The sequence below is a fragment of the Bos taurus genome, chromosome 10 (genome assembly GCF_002263795.3).
Source record: "Bos taurus isolate L1 Dominette 01449 registration number 42190680 breed Hereford chromosome 10, ARS-UCD2.0, whole genome shotgun sequence".
NCBI lineage: Eukaryota > Metazoa > Chordata > Mammalia > Artiodactyla > Bovidae > Bos > Bos taurus.
In genome coordinates this window covers 84,537,136-84,555,638 of record NC_037337.1, presented here as the reverse complement: position 1 = coordinate 84,555,638, position 18,503 = coordinate 84,537,136, and the positions used below count along the sequence as shown (strand labels likewise).

The following is an 18,503-nucleotide window of genomic DNA, read 5'->3' as shown; positions in this document are numbered from 1 at the left end:
GAATTAGTAGTTCAGTTTCTAATTTCATAAAGAAACTTGTGTATATACAGCAGTACACATGTTCAAGAATGTCCATGGCACCATTGTTCATAAAGGAAAAAACAATGGAAAGTGTTCACGTGGTTGACAGGAGAATAAATATACATATTTTCAAAATTTATATAATGAGCACTGTATAAAGATAGAATGAATAAACTACAGTTACATACACGAAATGTTGAGTCGAAGAAGTCATAGAACTGTATGTTGTACGATACCATTAATATAAAGATTAAAAAATTATATAAGCAACTATTGTTTAAGAAACACATATATGTGGTAAACTATACTTTAAGAAAATTAATTAAAAATTCAAGGTAAGGGCTCCCCTGGTGGCTCGGTGGTAAAGAATCTGTCTACCAATGCAGGAGACACGGGTCCTGTCCCTGATCTGGAGAGATTCCACATGCGTCAGAGCAATGAAGTGCTTGCGCCACAACTATTAAACCTATGCTCCTGAGCCTGGAACCGCAACGACTGAGACTGCGCTGCACACAGTGAAGCCCACGTGCCCTAGAATCCGTGCTCCACAAGTGAAGGCACCCCAGGGAGAAGCCAATACAGTGCGACTGGAGAGTCACCCCTACTTAGCACAACTAGAGAAAAGCCCACACAGCAAAACCAAAAATAAATTAATTAATTTAATTATTTAAAAAAATAATTCAGAGTACTGGTTATCTCTTGCAATTGCTATTTTTCTTTTGGAGAAACCAAAGGTGGAGTTTGGAAAAGAGCATATAAGTATCCCCAATGGTTTTGATAATGTTCTAGTATGTAAATTCATTGCTGGGTTTAATGATTTTAATTTTATTATTATGCTTTACAGTTTACATATGCACTACGTATATTTTCAACATAGCAAATATTACGCATATTTTAGCTTAGAAATAAATTACACAAGCACATCTACATATACAACACTTATAGAAATGGTTCATTTATTTTGCTTTTAAAAATTTTATGTAAATAGAATCATACAGTTTTTCAACATTTATTCATTAATAGGGTTTTTTATATGAAATTAGTATATAGAAATCTGCCTTATTTTTAAAACTGCTATGTTGTATTCCATAATATAGTTGTGTCATAGTGTCTGAACTAGAAAGTTTTCAAAAATAAGAAACAAACAACTCAGAGTAGCTTAACCAGTAAGGAAATGTATTGGCCCATTCAGCAGAGAGATTAAATCGGCTGCCTTTCAGGACTAAGTGATCCAGAACTTTAATAATCTTATCAAGAATGAGGTTCTTCTGTCTTTATTTTTTCTTACCTCCCTGCTCTACCATTTACAATGTGGGCCTTGCTCTAAGGCTAACTTCCCTCATAGTCATAATGTGGCTACTTTGAGCCCATCAGTTGAGTTCAATTCAATTCAGTCGCTCAGTTGTGTCCAACTCTTTGCAACCCCACGGACTGCAGCATGTCAGGCATCCCTGTCTGTTGCCAACTCCCAAAGTTTGCTCAAATTCATGTCCATCAAGTCAGTGATGCCATCCAACCATCTCATCCTCTGTTGTCCCCTTCTTCTCCCACCTTCAATCTTTCCCAGCGTGAGGGTCTTTTCCAGTGAGTCAGTTCTTCACATCAGGTGGCCAAAGTAGTGGCATTTCAGCTTCAGCATCAGTCATTCCAATGAGTATTCAGGACTGATTCCTTTAGGATTGACTGGTTGGGTCTCCTTGCAGTCCAAGGCACTCTCAAGAGTCTTCTTCAACACCACAGTTCAAAAGCATCTTTTTTAATCATCTTTTAATTTCATGGCTGCAGTCACCATCTGCAGTGATTTTGGAGCCCCAAAAAATAGAGTCTCTCACTGGTTCCATTGTTTCCCTATCTATTTGTCATGAAGTATTGGGACCGGATGCTATAATCTTAGTTTTTTGAATATTGAATTTTAAGACAATTTTTTCACTCTCCTCTTGCACTTTCATCAAGAGGCTCTTCAGTTCCTCTTCACTTTCTGTCAAAAGTGGTGTCATCTGCATATCTGAAGTTATTGATATTTGTCCCGGTAATCTTGATTGCAGCTTGTGCTTTATCCAGCCCAGCATTTCACATGATGTACTCTGCATAGAAGTTAATGTACTCTGCACAGAGTGACAATATACAGACTTTCATACTCCTTTCCCTATTTGGAACCAGTCTGTTGTTCCATGTCAGGTTCTAACTCTTTCTCCTTGACCTGCATACAAATCTCTCAGGAGGCAGGTCAAGTGGTCTGGTATTCCCATCTCTTGAAGAATTTTCTACACAATTTTTAATTAAAGAGAAAGTATAAGAGGATTTCAGAAGTTCTTTTTTTTTTTTTTTAAATCTTATTGAAGTCTAGTTGATTTACAATGTTGTGTTCATTTCTGCTGTATAGCAAAGTAATTCAGTTACATACATTTTTTTCATGTTCCTTTCCATTATTGTCTATCACAGGATATTGCATATAATTCCTTGGGCTATACAATAGGACCGTGTCGTTTATTTATCTTATGTATAATAGTTTGCATCTGCTAATCCAAACTACCAGTCCTTCCCTCCTGCATCACCCCCACCTCGGGCAACCACAGTCTATTCTCTACATCTGTTAATCTGTTTCTGTTTCATAGATAATTTCATTAGTATTGTATTTTACATTCCATATATAAGTGATGTCATATGGTACTTGTTGTCCTCTTTCTCATTTACTTCACTTAGTATGATAATCTCTAGATCCTTGCGAGTTCCTGCAAATGACATTATTTCATTCTTTTTTTATGGATGATGTTCAAGCTGGTTTTAGAAAAGGCAGAGGAACCAGAGATCGAATTGGCAACATCCGCTGGATCATGGAAAAAGCAAGAGAGTTCCAGAAAAACATCTATTTCTGCTTTATTGACTATGCCAAAGCCTTTGACTATGTGGATCACAATAAACTGTGGAAAATTCTGAAAGAGATGGGCATACCAGACCACCTGATCTGCCTCTTGAGAAATTTGTATGCAGGTCAGGAAGCAACAGTTAGAACTGGACATGGAACAACAAACTGGTTCCAAATAGGAAAAGGATTACGTCAAGGCTGTGTATTGTCACCCTGCCTATTTAACTTATATGCAGAGTACATCATGAGAAACGCTGGACTGGAAGAAACACAAGCTGGAATCAAGATTGCCGGGAGAAATATCAATAACCTCAGATATGCACATGACACCACCCTTATGGCAGAAAGTGAAGAGGAACTAAAAAGCCTCTTGATGAAGGTGAAAGTGGAGAGTGAAAAAGTTGGCTTAAAGCTCAACATCTGGTTCCATCACTTCATGGGAAATAGATGAGGAAACAGTGGAAATGGTGTCAGACTTTATTTTTCTGGGCTCCAAGATCACTGCAGATGGTGAGTGCAGCCATGAAATTAAAAGACGCTTACTCCTTGGAAGGAAAGTTATGACCAACCTAGATAGCACGTTCAAAAGCAGAGGCATTACTTTGCCAACAAAGGTTTGTCTAGTCAAGGCTATGGTTTTTCCTGTGGTCATGTATGGATGTGAGAGTTGGACTGTGAAGAAGGCTGAGCGCCGAAGAATTGATGCTTTTGAACTGTGGTGTTGGAGAAGACTCTTGAGAGTCCCTTGGACTGCAAGGAGATCCAACCAGTCCGTTCTGAAGGAGATCAGCCCTGGGACTTCTTTGGGAGGACTGATGCTAAAGCTGAAACTCCAGTACTTTGGCCACCTCATGGGAAGAGTTGACTCATTGGAAAAGACTCTGATGCTGGGAGGGATTGGGGGCAGGAGGAGAAGGGGACGACAGAGGGTGAGATGGCTGGATGGCATCACTGACTCGATGGACACGAGTCTGGGTGAACTCCAGGAGTTGGTGATGGACAGGGAGGCCTGGTGTGCTGTGATTCATGGGGGTTGCAAAGAGTCAGACATGACTGAGCGACTGAACTGAACTGAATATTTCCATTAAAAGATGTTTGGTCCTTTGAAGAAAAGCTATGACCAACCTAGACAGCATATTAAAAACCAGAGTCATTTCTTTGCCAACAAAGGTCCGTCTAGTCAATGCTATGGTTTTTCCAGTAGTCATGTATGGATGTGAGAGTTGGACTATTAAGAAAGCTGAGTGCCAAAGAATTGATGGTTTTGAACTGTGGTGTTGGAGGAGACACATGAGAGTCTCTTAGACTGCAAGGAGATCCAACCAGTCTATCCTAAAGGAAATCAGTCCTGAATATTCGTTGAAAGGACTGATGCTGAAGCTGAAACTCCAATACTTAGGCCACCTGATGCGAAGAACTGACTCATTGGAAAAGACCCTGATGCTGGAAAAGATTGAAGGCAGACGGAGAAGGGGACAACAGAGGAGGAGATGGTTAAATGGGATTACCGACTCAATGAACATGAGTTTGAGTAAACTCCAGGAGTTGGCGATGGATAGGGAAGCTTGGCATGCTTGCAATCCATGGGGTCACAAAGAGTCGGACGTGACTGTGCGACTGAACTGAACTGAATATTTCCATTATATATGTAATGGAAACATATATATATACCAATCCTCCACCAGCTTTGTTCATAGTAATGCTTCATAAGGCCCCCTTGACTTCACAGTCCAGGATGTCTGGCTCTAGGTGGGTTATTACACCCTCGTTCTTGCCACTTTTTAATATCTTCTGCTTGTATTAGGTCCATACTGTTTCTGTCCTTTACTGTACTTATCTTTTCATGAAATGTTCCCTTGTTATTTCTAGTTTTCTTGAACAGACCTCTAGTCTTTCCCATTGTATTGTTTTCCTCTATTTCTTTGCACTGTTCACTTAAGAAGGCTTTCTTATCTTTCCTTGCTATTCTTTGGAACTCTGCATTCAGATGGGTATATCTTTCCTTTTCTCCTTTGCCTTTCACTTCTCTTCTTTTCTCAGCTATTTGTAAGCCACAAAGCTAGTGCAGGTGATGGAATTCCTTTTGAGCTATTTCAAGCTCGAAAGTTTATTTAACTTATATGCAGAGTACATCATGTGAAATGCCAGGCTAGATGAAACACAAGCTGGAATCAAGATTGCAGGGAGAAATATCAACAACTTCAGATATGCAGATGACACCACCCTTATGGCAAGAAGCAAAGAGGAACTTAGGAGTCTCTTGATGAAAGAGGAGAGTGAAAAAGCTGGCTTAAAACTCAGCATTCAAAAAACTAAGACATGGCATCCAGTGCTATCACTTCATTGCAAATAGATGGGGAAACAATGGAAACAGTGACAGACCTTATTTTTGGGGGCTCCAAAATCACTGCAGGTGGTGACTGCAGCCATGAAATTAAAAGACACTTGCTCCTTGGAGGAAAAGCTATGACCAACCTAGACAGCATATTAAGAAGCAGAGACATTACTTTGCTAACAAAGGTCTGTCTAGTCAAAGCTATTGTTTTTCCAGTAGCCATGTATGGATGTGAGAGTTGGACCATAAGAAAAGTTGATCACTGAAGAATTGATGCTTTTGAACTGTGGTGTTGAAGAAGACTCTTGAGAGTCCCTTGGACTGCAAGGAGATCAAACCAGTCAATCCTAAACCAGTTCTGAATATTCGCTGGAAGGACTGATACTGTGGTTATAACTCCAATTCTTTGGCCACCTGATGCAAAGATTTGACTCATTGGAAAAGATCTGATGCTGGGAACGATTGAAGGCAAGAGGAGAAGGGGACAACCGAGGATGTGATGGTTGGATGGCATCACTGATTCAATGGACATAAGTTTGAGCAAACTCCAGGAGTTGGTGTGGACAGGGAAGCCTGACATTCTGCAGATCATGGGGTCGCAATGAGTTGGATATGACTAGCTACTGAACAACAACAACAGCAATACCACATCCTCTTTACCATTAATCTGTCAATGGACGTTTAGCCAACATGTGTTAGCTATTGTAAATAGTGCTGCTAAGTACACAGGGGTACATGTAGCTCTTCAAATTATGGTTTTATCAGGATATGTGCCCAGGTATGGGGAGTTTTGAACCTTATGGCAACTCTAGTGTTTTGAGGAAATTCCATACTGTTTACCATAGAGGCTGCACTAATTTACATTTCCACCAACAGTGTAGGAGGATTCCCTTTTCTCCATACCCATTCCAGCTTTTATTGTTTGTAGACTTTTTGATGATGGTCATTAGGACTGATGTGAGGTGATATTACATTGTAGTTTTGATTTGCATTTCTTTAATAGTGATGCTAGCATCTTTTCATGTACATATTGGCCATCTATATGTCTTCTTTAGAGAAATATTTAGGTCTTCTGCCCATTTTTCAATTGACTTATTTGGCTTTTTGTTATTGGATTGTATGAACGGTTTGAATATTTTGGAAATTAAGCGCTTATTGTTCATTTTGCTTGCAAATATTTTTTCCCAGTTCATAGGTTGTCTTTTCATTTTGTTTATGATCAGAAGTTCTTCCAGAAGCTCAAGGAAGAACTTTCTAAAAGCCCTAGGAACATGAATTGATCACATCCTAAATTGTTTCTTGTTCTTGCCTGAAATAAAATAATTGTTAAGATACTCTTAGAAAATCAAGCCTATCCCTTGAAGTAAGAGGGAGGTCAGCTTTCCTAAATCTAAAGTCTGTGTGGGGGAGAAATGTGGATATTTGAGCAAAATTAGGATTATGTAAGAAAAGAGAAAGAGGGAAACAGAATCTGAGAAGGCAACCATCATCCATTATACAATTTATTGAGTAATTTTCTTGTTTATGAACATTTGTTTCCAAATTGTATGCATTTAAACAATTACGCAATTATCATCTTTATACAAGTTTCCTTCAAAATTTATGTTCGTAATTCTCAAGGACTGATACCTAGGAGCGGAAAGGAATAGTGGAAGAGTATGCTGATTTCTAAATTTGAATAGATACTACCAAATAGTTCTTCAAAGGAGCTATACCCACTACATTCCTAAAAATAGTTTAAACTTGAATACACATATATACATTGTTGTTGTCGTTTAGTTCCTAGGTCCTGTCTGATTCTTTTGCAACAGCATGAACTGTGTAGCCTACCTGGCTCCTCTGTCCGTGTAGATTGCCTTTCCTTCTCCAGGGAATTTTCCCGATGCAGGGAGCAAGCCTAAGTCTCCTGCATTGAAAGTGAAAATCACTCAGTTGTGTCCAACTCTTTTCTACCCCACGGACTGTAGCCCATAGACTCTTCTGTCCATGGAGTTCTCCAGGCAAGAATACTCGAGTGGGTTGCTATTTCCTTCTCCAGGGTAACTTCCTGACCCAGGGATCGAACCCGAGTCTCCTGCATTGGCAGGCAAATTCTTTACCACTGAGCCACCAGGGAAGCGCACACACATACATCAGTTCAGTTCGGTTCAGTCGCTCAGTCATGTCCGACTCTTTGTGACCCCATGAACCACAGCACGACAGGCCCCCCTGTCCATCACCAACTCTGAATTTACCCAAACTCATGTCCATTGAGTCGGTGAAGCCATCCAACCATCTCATCCTCTGTTGTCCCCTTTCCCTCCTGCCCTCAATCTTTCCCAGCATCAGAGTCTTTTCAAATGAGTCTGCTCTTTGCATCAGGTGGCCAAAGTACTGAAGTTTCAGCTTCAACATCAGTCCTTCCAATGAATACCCACGACTGATCTCCTTTAGGATGGACTAGTTGGATTTCCTCACAGTCCAAGGGACTCTCAGAGTCTTCTCCAACACCACACAGTTCAAAACCATCAATTCTTTGATGCTCAGCTTTCTTTATAGTCCAACTCTCACATCCATACATGACTACTGGAAAAACCATAGCCTTGACTAGACGGACCTTTGTTGGCAAAGTAACGTCTCTGCTTTTAACTATGCTGTCTAGGTTGGTCATAACTTTGCTTCCAAGGAGTAAGCGTCTTTTAATTTCATGGCTGCAATCATCATCTGCAGTGATTTTGGAGCCCCCAAAAATAGTCAGCCACTGTTTCCACTGTTCCCCCATCTATTTGCCATGAAGTGATGGGACCAGATGCCATGATCTTAGTTTTCTGAATGTTGAGCTTTAAGCCAACCTTTTCACTCTCCACTTTCACTTTCATCAAGAGGCTCTTTAGTTCTTCTTCAGTTTCTGCCATAAGGGTGGTGTCATCTGCATATCTGAGGTTATTGATATTTCTCCTGGCAATCTTGATTCCAGCTTGTGTTTCTTCCAGCCCAGCGTTTCTCATGATGTACTCTGCATAGCAGTTAAATAGGCAGGGTGACAATATACAGCCTTGATGTACTCCTTTTCCTATTTGGATCCAGTCGGTTGTTCCATGTCCAGTTCTAACTGTTGCTTCCTGACCTGCATACAGGTTTCTCAAGAGGCAGGTCAGGTGGTCTGGTATTCCCATCTCTTTCAGAATTTTCCACAGTTTATTGTGATCCACACAGTCAAAGGCTTTGGCATAGTCAATAAAGCAGAAATAGATGTTTTTGTGGAGCTCTCTTGCTTTTTCCATGATCCAGCAGATGTTGGCAATTTGATCTCTGGTTCCTCTGCCTTTTCTAAACCAGCTTGAACATCTGGAAGTTCACGGTTCACATATTGCTGAAGCCTGGCTTGGAGAATTTTGAGCATTACTTTACTAGCGTGTGAGATGAGTGCAATTGTGCGGTAGTTTGAGCATTCTTTGGCATTGCCTTTACATACATTTGCTTTAATGGTAGACAATGACATTTAATTTAGTTTAACTTACATTTCCATGACTTTCTCCAGTGAAGGTGATTATCTCATCCTGCAGCTATTATCTGAAGCTGTTCCCCACCAATCCAATAAAACTACATCTACTTTTTTACTCCTTTCGTATTTAATACCTCTGACCACTACCTTTTTTCCTTTTGACTACGCCACACGGCTTGTGGGATCTCACTTCCCTGACTGGGGATTGAACCCAGATCACAGCAGTGAAAGTGTGAAATCCTAACCACTAGACCACCAGGGAACTCCCTGACCACTGCCTTTAACAATTCCTTCTTCCTTGGTTTCCTTGTCCCAGGTTCTTCCTCCTACAACACTGCCTCCTCCTTCTCAGTCTCCTTTGAATGGTCCTCTTCTTGTTCTCACGTCTTAGAATGTTGTTCGTCCTCAGTGTCCTGTTGCAAGCCTTCCTCCCTTCTTGCTGTAAGTGATCCCACAGCTGACTCATCTACTCTTAGGGCTTCAACAATAAGTCTAGATATATAGATCTATTCTCGGATCTGTGTCTGTAGCCTAGATCATCTGAACTCCCTTCTCTTATTGGCCAGCTATCTACCATGTGTCTCTATTAGGATATTTCCTGGGCACCTCAAACCCAACTTAGGCAAAACTACACTTAATATCATCTTGTCTGTTTTTTTGCTTTGGTTTGTGTTAAAAGTAAAATTCACATAAAATTCACAATTTTAAACATTCTTAAGTCTGCAATTCAGTGGCTTTTAGTGCGTTCACTACGTTGTGCAAAATCACCACTAATCCCAGAACTTTTCATCCCTTCAAATAAAATTCTGTACATTAAGCAGTCATTCTCATTCTCTGTTATCCATTCCCCACAGCCCTGAAAACCACTAATTGGATTCTTGTTTCTATGGATTTGCCTATTCTGGGTACTTCCTATGAACAGAATCATAGAATATGATCTGTGTCTGACTTGTTCACTCCCAGGTGGTGCAATGGTAAAGAATCCACCAGCCAAGCAGGAGACCCAGGTTTGATCTCTGGGTCAGAAAAATCCCCTGGAGGAGGAAATGGCAACCCGCTTCAGCATTCTTGCCTGGGAAATCCCATGGACCAAGGAATCTGGCAGGCTACAGTCCATGGGGTCACAAGAGGGCTGGACATGACTGAGTGACTTAACAACGACAACATCTTTCACTTAACATGTTGTGAAGGTTCATCCATTTGAACCATGTGATAGTACCTCATTCCTTTTTATGGCTGAATAATATGCTGTTGTATGGATATGCCAGGTTTGATTTATCCACTTATTAGTTGATGGACATTTGAATTGTTTTCACTGTGAATAATGGTACAATGCACACTTGTATGCAAATTTCGTTTGAACATATGTTTTCCATTCTCTTGAATGTTGTCTCTGGGAATGGAATTGTGGGATTATATGGTAGCCCTATGTTTAACTTTTGAAGGAAATACCAAACTGTTTTCGATAGCAGCTGCACCATTTTTTGTTCCCACTAACAACGTTTGAGGATTTTAGTTGCTAATATTTGCAATTCTCTGGATTTTCCCCCCTAGTTATACCTGTCCTAGTGGATGTGAAGTGATATCTCACTGGGGTTTTGGTTTGCATTTCTGTAATGAGCATCTAGGGCTCGCTTGGTGGCTCAGATGGTAAAGAATCCATCTGCAGCGTGGGAGACCTGGGTTCAGTACCTGGGTTGGGAAGATCCCTTGGAGAAGGGCATGATAATCCACTTCAGTATTCTTGCCTTGGGAAATCCCAGGGACAGAGGAGCCTGGCAAGCTATAGTCCATAGGTTTCCAAAGAGTTGGACACGACTGAGTGACTAAGCACAATGAGTATCTATCCATGTGCTTTTTGGTCATACATGTATCATTTTTCTGCAGTCTTTTTAGACTAGAGAAATGTCTATTTACATTCTTTGCTCTTTTAAAATTATGCTGGGAGGGATTGGGGCCAAGAGGAGAAGGGGACGACAGAGGATGAGATGGCTGGATGGCATCACTGACTCAATGGACGTGAGTCTCAGTGAACTCCGGGAGTTGGTGATGGACAGGGAGGCCTGGCGTGCTGCGATTCACGGGGTAGCAAAGAATCGGACACGACTGAGCGACTGATCTGATCTGATTATTAGGTTTTAAGAATTCTTTATTATGAATATTAGACTCATCAGTTCAGTTCAGTTGCTCAGTCACGTCCAACTCTTTGCAGCACGCCAGGCCTCCCTGTCCATCACCAACTCCCATAGTTTACTCATACTCCTGTCCATTGAGTTGGTGATGCCATCCAACCATCTCATCCTCTGTCGTCCCCTTCTCCTGCCTTCAATCTTTCCCAGCATCAGGCTCTTTTCAAATGAATCAGTTCTTCCCATCAGGTGGCCAAAGTATTGGCGTTTCAGCTTCAGCATCAGTCCTTCCAATGAATATTCAGGACTGATTTCCTTTAGGACGGACTGGTTGGATCTCCTTGCAGTCCAAGGGACTCTTGAGAGTCTTCTTCAACACCATAGTTCAAAAGCATCACTTTGTCAGTGCTCAGCTTTCTTTATAGTCAGACTCTCACATCCATGCCTGACTACTGGAAAAACCATAGCTTTGACTAGATGGACCTTTGTTGGCAAAGTAATGTCTCTGCTTTTCAATATGCTATCTAGGTTGGTAATAACTTTTCTTCCAAGGAGCAAGCATCTTTTAATTTCATGGCTGCAGTCACCATCTGCAGTGATTTGGAGCCCCAAAAAATAAAGTCTGTCACTGTTTCCATTGTTTCCCCATCTATTTGCCATGAAGTAATGAGGCCAGATGCTATAATCCTAGTTTTCTGAATGTTGAGCTTTAAGCCAACTTTTTCACTCTCCTCTTTCACTTTCATCAAGAGGCTATTGAGTTCTTCTTCGCTTTTTGCCATAGGTGTGGTGTCATCTGCATATCTGAGGTTACTGATATTTCTCCTGGCAATTTTGATTCCAGCTTGTGCTTCATCCAGGCCAGCATTTCTGATGATGCACTCTGCATATGTTACATAAGCAGGGTGACAATATACAGACTTGACGTACTCCTTTCCCAATTTGGAAGCAGTCTGTTGTTCCATGTCCAGTTCTAAGTGTTGTTTTTTGACCTACGTACAGATTTCTTAGGAGGCAGGTCAGGTGGTCTGGTATTCCCACCTCTTTAAGAATTTTCCAAAGATGTGTGATTTACAAATATTTTTTTCCTATTCTGCAGGTTGTCTTTTCACTTTCCTTACAGCATCCTTTGATGCACAACATTTTTAATTTTGATGAAGTCCAACGCACCCTTTGTTTGTTCGTGCTTTTGGTGTCGTCTTTGAAATCTGTTGCCAACTCTAAAGTGTCAGTGTGTTCAGGCTGCTACAGCAAAATTCCACAGACTGGAGAGCATTATGAAGAGAAGAAATTTAATAGTCACTGTTCTGGAGGCTAGAAGTCAAAATCAGAGTGCCAGCAGGGCCAGGTGACAGCACTCTTCCTAGTTGACTCACATGGCAGAAAGGGACTGGAAAGCTGTGTGGGATCTCTTCTATAAGAACACTAATCCCATTCATGAGGGCTCCCCGCTCATGACCTAATCACCTCCCAAAGGCCCTAATCACCTCCCAAATAATAATATTATTAATATTCTATTAATATCATCACCTTTGGGGATTAAGATATCAGCAGATAAATTTTGGAGGGACATGAACATTCAGATTCTGTCAGATCTCTCCACAATGACCTGCCCATTTTCGGTTGCCCCACGGGCATGGCTTAGTTTCATCGAGTTAGACAAGAGTGTGGTCCTAGTGTGATTAGATTGACTAGTTTTCTATGAGTATGGTTTCAGTGTGTCTGCCCTCTGATGCCCTCTTGCAACACCTACCATCTTACTTGGGTTTCTCTTACCTTGGACATCGGGTATCTCTTCACGGCTGCTCCAGCAAAGCGCAGCTGCTGCTCTTTACCTTGGACAAGGGGTATCTCTTCACCGCAGCCCTTCCTGACCTTCAACGTGGGATAGCTCCTCTAGGCCCTCCTGCGCCGGCGCAGCCACCGCTCTTTGGACGTGGGGTTGGTCCTCCCGGCCGCCGCCCCTGGCCTCGGGCGTGGTGTGGCTCCTCCTGGCCACCGCCCCTGACCTCAGACGCGGGGTAGCTCCTCTTGGCCGCAGCCCCTGACCTCGGACGCGGAGTAGCTCCTCCCGGCCACCGCCCGTGACCTCGGACTTGGGTAGCTCTTCTCAGCCATTCCTGCGCCGTCGCAGCCTGGCACTCTCGGCCGCTGCCCCTGACCTCGGACGTGGGGTAACTCCTTTTGGCCACCGATCAGGCCCCAATTCCACCTCTGGGTCATGGTGGAGAGATCTGACAGAATGTGGTCCACTGGAGAAGGGAATGGCAAACCACTTCAGTATTCTTGCCTTGAGAACCCCATGAACAGTATGAAAAGGCAAAATGATAGGATACTGAAAGAGGAACTCCCCAGGTCGGTAGGGGTGCCCAATATGCTACTGGAGATCAGTGGAGAAATAACTCCAGAAAGAATGAAGGGATGGAGCCAAAGCAAAAACAATACCCAGCTGTGGATGTGACTGGTGATAAAAGCAAGGTCCGATGCTGTAAAGAGCAATATTGCATAGGAACCTGGAATGTCAGGTCCATGAATCAAGGCAAACTGGAAGTGGTCAAACAAGAGATGGCAAGAGTGAGCGTCGACATTCTAGGAATCAGCGAACTGAAATGGACTGGAATGGGTGAATTTCACTCAGATGACCATTATATCACTACTGTGAGCAGGAATCCTTCAGAAGAAATGGAGTAACCATCATGGTCAACAAAAGAGTCTGAAATGCAGTACTTGGATGCAATCTCAAAAACGACAGCATGATCTCTGTTCGTTTCCAAGGCAAACCACCCAGTATCACAGTAATCCAAGGCTATGCCCCAACCAGTAATGCTGAAGAAGCTGAAGTTGAATGGTTCTATGAAGACCTACAAGACCTTTTAGAACTAACAGCCAAAAAAGATGTCCTTTTCATTATAGGGGACTGGAATGCAAAAGTAGGAAGTCAAGAAACACCTGGAGTAACAGGCAAATTTGGCCTTGGAATACAGAATGAAGCAGGGCAAAGACTAATAGAGTTTTGCCAAGAAAATGCACTGGTCATAGCAAACACCCTCTTCCAACAACACAAGAGAAGACTCTACACATGGACATCACCAGATGGTCAACACCGAAATCAGATTGATTACATTCTTTGCAGCCAAAGATGGAGAAGCTCTATACAGTCAGCAAAAACAAGACCAGGAGCTGACTGTGGCTCAGACCATGAACTCCTTATTGCCAAATTCAGACTTAAATTGAAGAAAGTAGGGAAAACCACTAGACCATTCAGGAATGACCTAAATCAAATTCCTTATGATTATACAGTGGAAGTGAGAAATAGATTTAAGGGCCTAGATCTGTTAGATAGAGTGCCTGATGAACTATGGACGGAGGTTCGTGACATTGTACAGGAGACAGTGATCAAGACCATCCCCATGGAAAAGAAATGCAAAGAAGCAAAATGGCTGTCTGGAGAGGCCTTACAAATAGCTATGAAAAGAAGAGAAGCGAAAAGCAAAGGAGAAAAGGAAAGATATAAGCATCTGAATGCAGAGTTTCAAAGAATAGCAAGAAGAGGTAAGAAAGCCTTCCTCAGCGATCAATGCAAAGAAATAGAGGAAAACAATAGAATGGGAAAGACTAGAGATCTCTTCAAGAAAATTAGAGATACCAAGGGAACATTTCATGCAAAGCTGGGCTCGATAAAGGACAGAAATGGTATGGACCTAACAGAAGCAGAAGATATTAAGAAGAGGTGGCAAGAATACACAGAAGAACTGTACAAAAAAGATCTTCACGACCCAGATAATCACGATGGTGTGATCACTGACCTAGAGCCAGATATCCTGGAATGTGAAGTCAAGTGGGCCTTAGAAAGCATCACTATGAACAAAGCTAGTGGAGGTGATGGAATTCCAGTGGAGCTATTCCAAATCCTGAAAGATGATGCTGTGAAAGTGCTGCACTCAATATGCCAGCAAATTCGGAAAACTCAGCAGTGGCCACAGGACTGGAAAAGGTCAGTTTTCATTCCAATCCCAAAGAAAGGCAATGCCAAAGAATGCTCAAACTACCGCACAATTGCACTCATCTCACATGCTAGTAAAGTAATGCTCAAAATTCTCCAAGCCAGGTTTCAGCAATACGTGAACCATGAACTTCCTGATGTTCAAGCTGGTTTTAGAAAAGGCAGAGGAACCAGAGATCAAATTGCCAACACCTGCTGGATCATGGAAAAAGGAAGATAGTTCCAGAAAAACATCTATGTCTGCTTTATTGACTATGCCAAAGCCTTTGACTGTGTGGATCACAATAAACTGTGGAAAATTCTGAAAGAGATGGGAATACCTGACCTGCCTCTTGAGAAACCTGTATGCAGGTCAGGAAGCAACAGTTAGAACTGGACATGGAACAACCGACTGGTTCCAAGTAGGAAAAGGAGTTTGTCAAGGCTGTATATTGTCACCCTGCTTACTTAACTTATATGTAGAGTACATCATGAGAAACGCTGGACTGGAAGAAACACAAGCTGGAATAAGATTGCCGGGAGAAATATCAATAACCTCAGATATGCACATGACACCACCCTTATGGCAGAAAGTGAAGAGGAACTAAAAAGCCTCTTGATGAAAGTGAAAGTGGAGAGTGAAAAAGTTGGCTTAAAGCTCAACATTCAGAAAACGAAGATCATGGCATCTGGTCCCATCACTTCATGGCAAATAGATGGGGAAACAGTGGAAACAGTGTCAGACTTCATTTTTCTGGGCTCTAAAATCACTGCAGATGGTGACTGCAGCCATGAAATTAAAAGACGCTTACTCCTTGGAAGGAAAGTTATGACCAACCTAGATAGCATATTGAAAAGCAGAGAGATTACTTTGCCAACAAAGGTCCGTCTAGTCAAGGCTATGGTTTTTCCAGTGGTCATGTATGGATGTGAGAGTTGGACTGTGAAGAAAGCTGAGCGCCAAAGAATTGATGCTTTTGAACTGTGGTGCTGGAGAAGACTCTTGAGAGTCCCTTGGACTGCAAGGAGATCCAACCAGTCCATTCTAAAAGAGATCAGCCCTGGGTTTTCTTTGGGAGGACTGATGCTAAAGCTGAAACTCCAGTACTTTGGCCACCTCATGGGAAGAGTTGACTCATTGGAAAAGACTCTGATGCTGGGAGGGATTGGGGGCAGGAGGAGAAGGGGACGACAGAGAATGAGATGGCTGGATGGCATCACCGACTCGATGGACATGGGTATGGACATGGGTCTGAGTGAACTCCGGGAGTTGGTGATAGACAGGGAGGCGTGGCGTGCTGCAATTCATGGGGTGGCAAAGAGTCGGACACGACTGAGCGACTGAACTGAACTGAACTGAAACATTCAGATACTAGCACACGGTCATGTGGATATATACCTGTATTTTTACTTTTTTTTTTTTTTTTTGGTGATGTTGTGGGTCTTGTGAGATCTTAGTTCCCCAACCAACAATTGAACCTGGGCCCATGGCAGTGAAAGCTCTAAATCTTAACCATTGGATCACCAGAGCACTCCTTTTATACATATATATGTGTGTGTATATATAGAGAGAGAGATTGCACTGGTCTTTGTTGCTACATGCCGGCTTTCTATAGTTGTCAAGAGCAGGGGCTCCTCTACATTGTGATGCGCGGGCTTCTCATTGCAGTGGCTTCTCTTGTTGTGGAGCACCAGCTTTAGGCGCATGGGTTTCAGCGTGTGAGCTCAATAGTTGTTTCTTATGGGCTCTAGAGCACAGGCTCAGCAGTTGTAGCCTATGGGCTTAGTTGCTTCACGGCATGTGGTATCTTCCAGGACCAGGAATTGAATCCATGTGCCCTACATTGGTAGGTGGATTCTTTTAACCACTAGACCACCAGGAGCCCTCTGTTTTTAATAAAATTTCATTGTTTTATCTTTTACATCTTGGATTTGAGTTAATCCTTATATATGTTGTGGGACTTCCCTGATAGCTCAGTTGGTAAAGAACGTACCTGCAAGGCAGGAGACCTCGGTTTGATTCCTTGGTTGGAAAGATCCTCTGGAGAAGGCCTAGGCTACCCACTCCAGTATTGGGCTTCCCTTGTAACTCAGCTGGTAAAGAATCCACCTGCAGTGTGCGAGACCTGGGTTCGATCCCTGGGTTGGGAAGATCCCCTGGAGAAGGGAGCAGCTACCCACTCCAGTATTCTGGCCTGGAGAATTCCTTGGACTGTATAGTCCATGGGGTCGCAAAGAGTCGGATATGACTGAGCGACTTTCACTTTGTATATGTTGTAGTATAGGGGTCCAAATTCATTTTTTTGCATGTGTATATCTAATTGCCTCAGCACCAATTTTTGAAAAAACTTCTTTCCTCCATTGAACAGTCCTGAAACCTTTGTAAATCATCAACTGATAGTAAATGGGTGGGTTTAATTATAGACTCTCAATTATATTCCTTTGAGAAATACTTCTATCCATGTGTAATTACTACACTGTTTTGATTATTGTAGCTTTCTGAAAAATTCTGAAGGCAAGGAACGTGAGTAGTCCAGGTTCACTGCAGCATTGTTTACAATAGCTAAGATATGGAGACAACCTAACTGTTCATTGATGGGTGAATAGATAAAAAATATGTGAGTAACGTAAGTAATGGAATGTTATTCAGCCATAAAACCAATGACCTTTTGACACTTGTGACCACATTGATGGACCTTGAAGACTCTATGCTAGGTGAAATAAATCAGAGAAAGACAAACGTTGCATGCTCTCACTTTTATATGAAAACAAAAAAACAAAACCAAGCTAAAAAATACAGGGAACAACAAATTGATGACTGCCAGAGGTGGAGGGAGGTTGAGGGGTGGACAAATTGGGTGATGGGGGTCCAAAGAACGGACTTACAGCTATAAAATAAACACATCATGGGGGTGTAATGTACAATATTGTGACGGTAGTCAATACTGCCGTATTGCATATTTGAAAGTTTAAAGTAGATCTTAAACTTTCTCATTCAGTTCAGTTCATCATTCAGTCGTGTCCAACTCTTTGCGACCCCATAGACTGCAGCATGCCAGGCTTCCCTGTCCATCACCAACTCCTGGAGCTTACTCAAACTCATGTCTATCATTACAAGAAAAAAACTGGGAGGACTTCCCTGGAAGTCCAGTGGTTAGGACTTGGTGCTCTCACTACTCAGAGCTTGGGTTCGATTTCTAGTTGGTTGGGGAGCTAAGATCCCACAAGCCACACGATGTGGCTAAGAAAGAAAATAAAAATTTGTAACTGTTTATGTTGACAGATATTAACTGTTGTGGTGATTTTCTTACAGTGCATGTACACATCAAATAATGATGTTGCACACCTGAAACTAATACAATGTTACACGCCGATTATAAGTTCTCAAAAATGAGTTGGGAAGGGGGTCCCTCTTCTATTTTCTGGAAGAATTTGTGTAGAATTGGTATTGCTTCTTCCTCAAGTGTTTGGTAATAGTAATAGAATTCAACAGCAAAGCTGTCTGGGCTTGGAATTGTCTTTGTGAGGAAGTTTTAAACTAAAATTCATCTTTAAAAAAAAAAATAATAAAATTCATCTTAATAGATAAAGGGTTATTCTGATTACATTTAGAGTCACGTTTGGCAGTTTGCTTTAAGGAATTTGGCCGTTTCTTGTAAGTAGTTGAATTTATAATAACAAAAAGT

General features: G+C 41.9%; 1 non-coding gene across 1 annotated transcript; it reads right to left on the bottom strand.

Moving 5' to 3' along the window:
* Positions 1-8,896: 8,896 nt before the first annotated feature.
* TRNAE-UUC (transfer RNA glutamic acid (anticodon UUC)) lies at positions 8,897-8,968 on the bottom strand. Its single transcript has one exon. It is a non-coding gene; the product is annotated as a tRNA-Glu (tRNA).
* Positions 8,969-18,503: the final 9,535 nt, after the last annotated feature.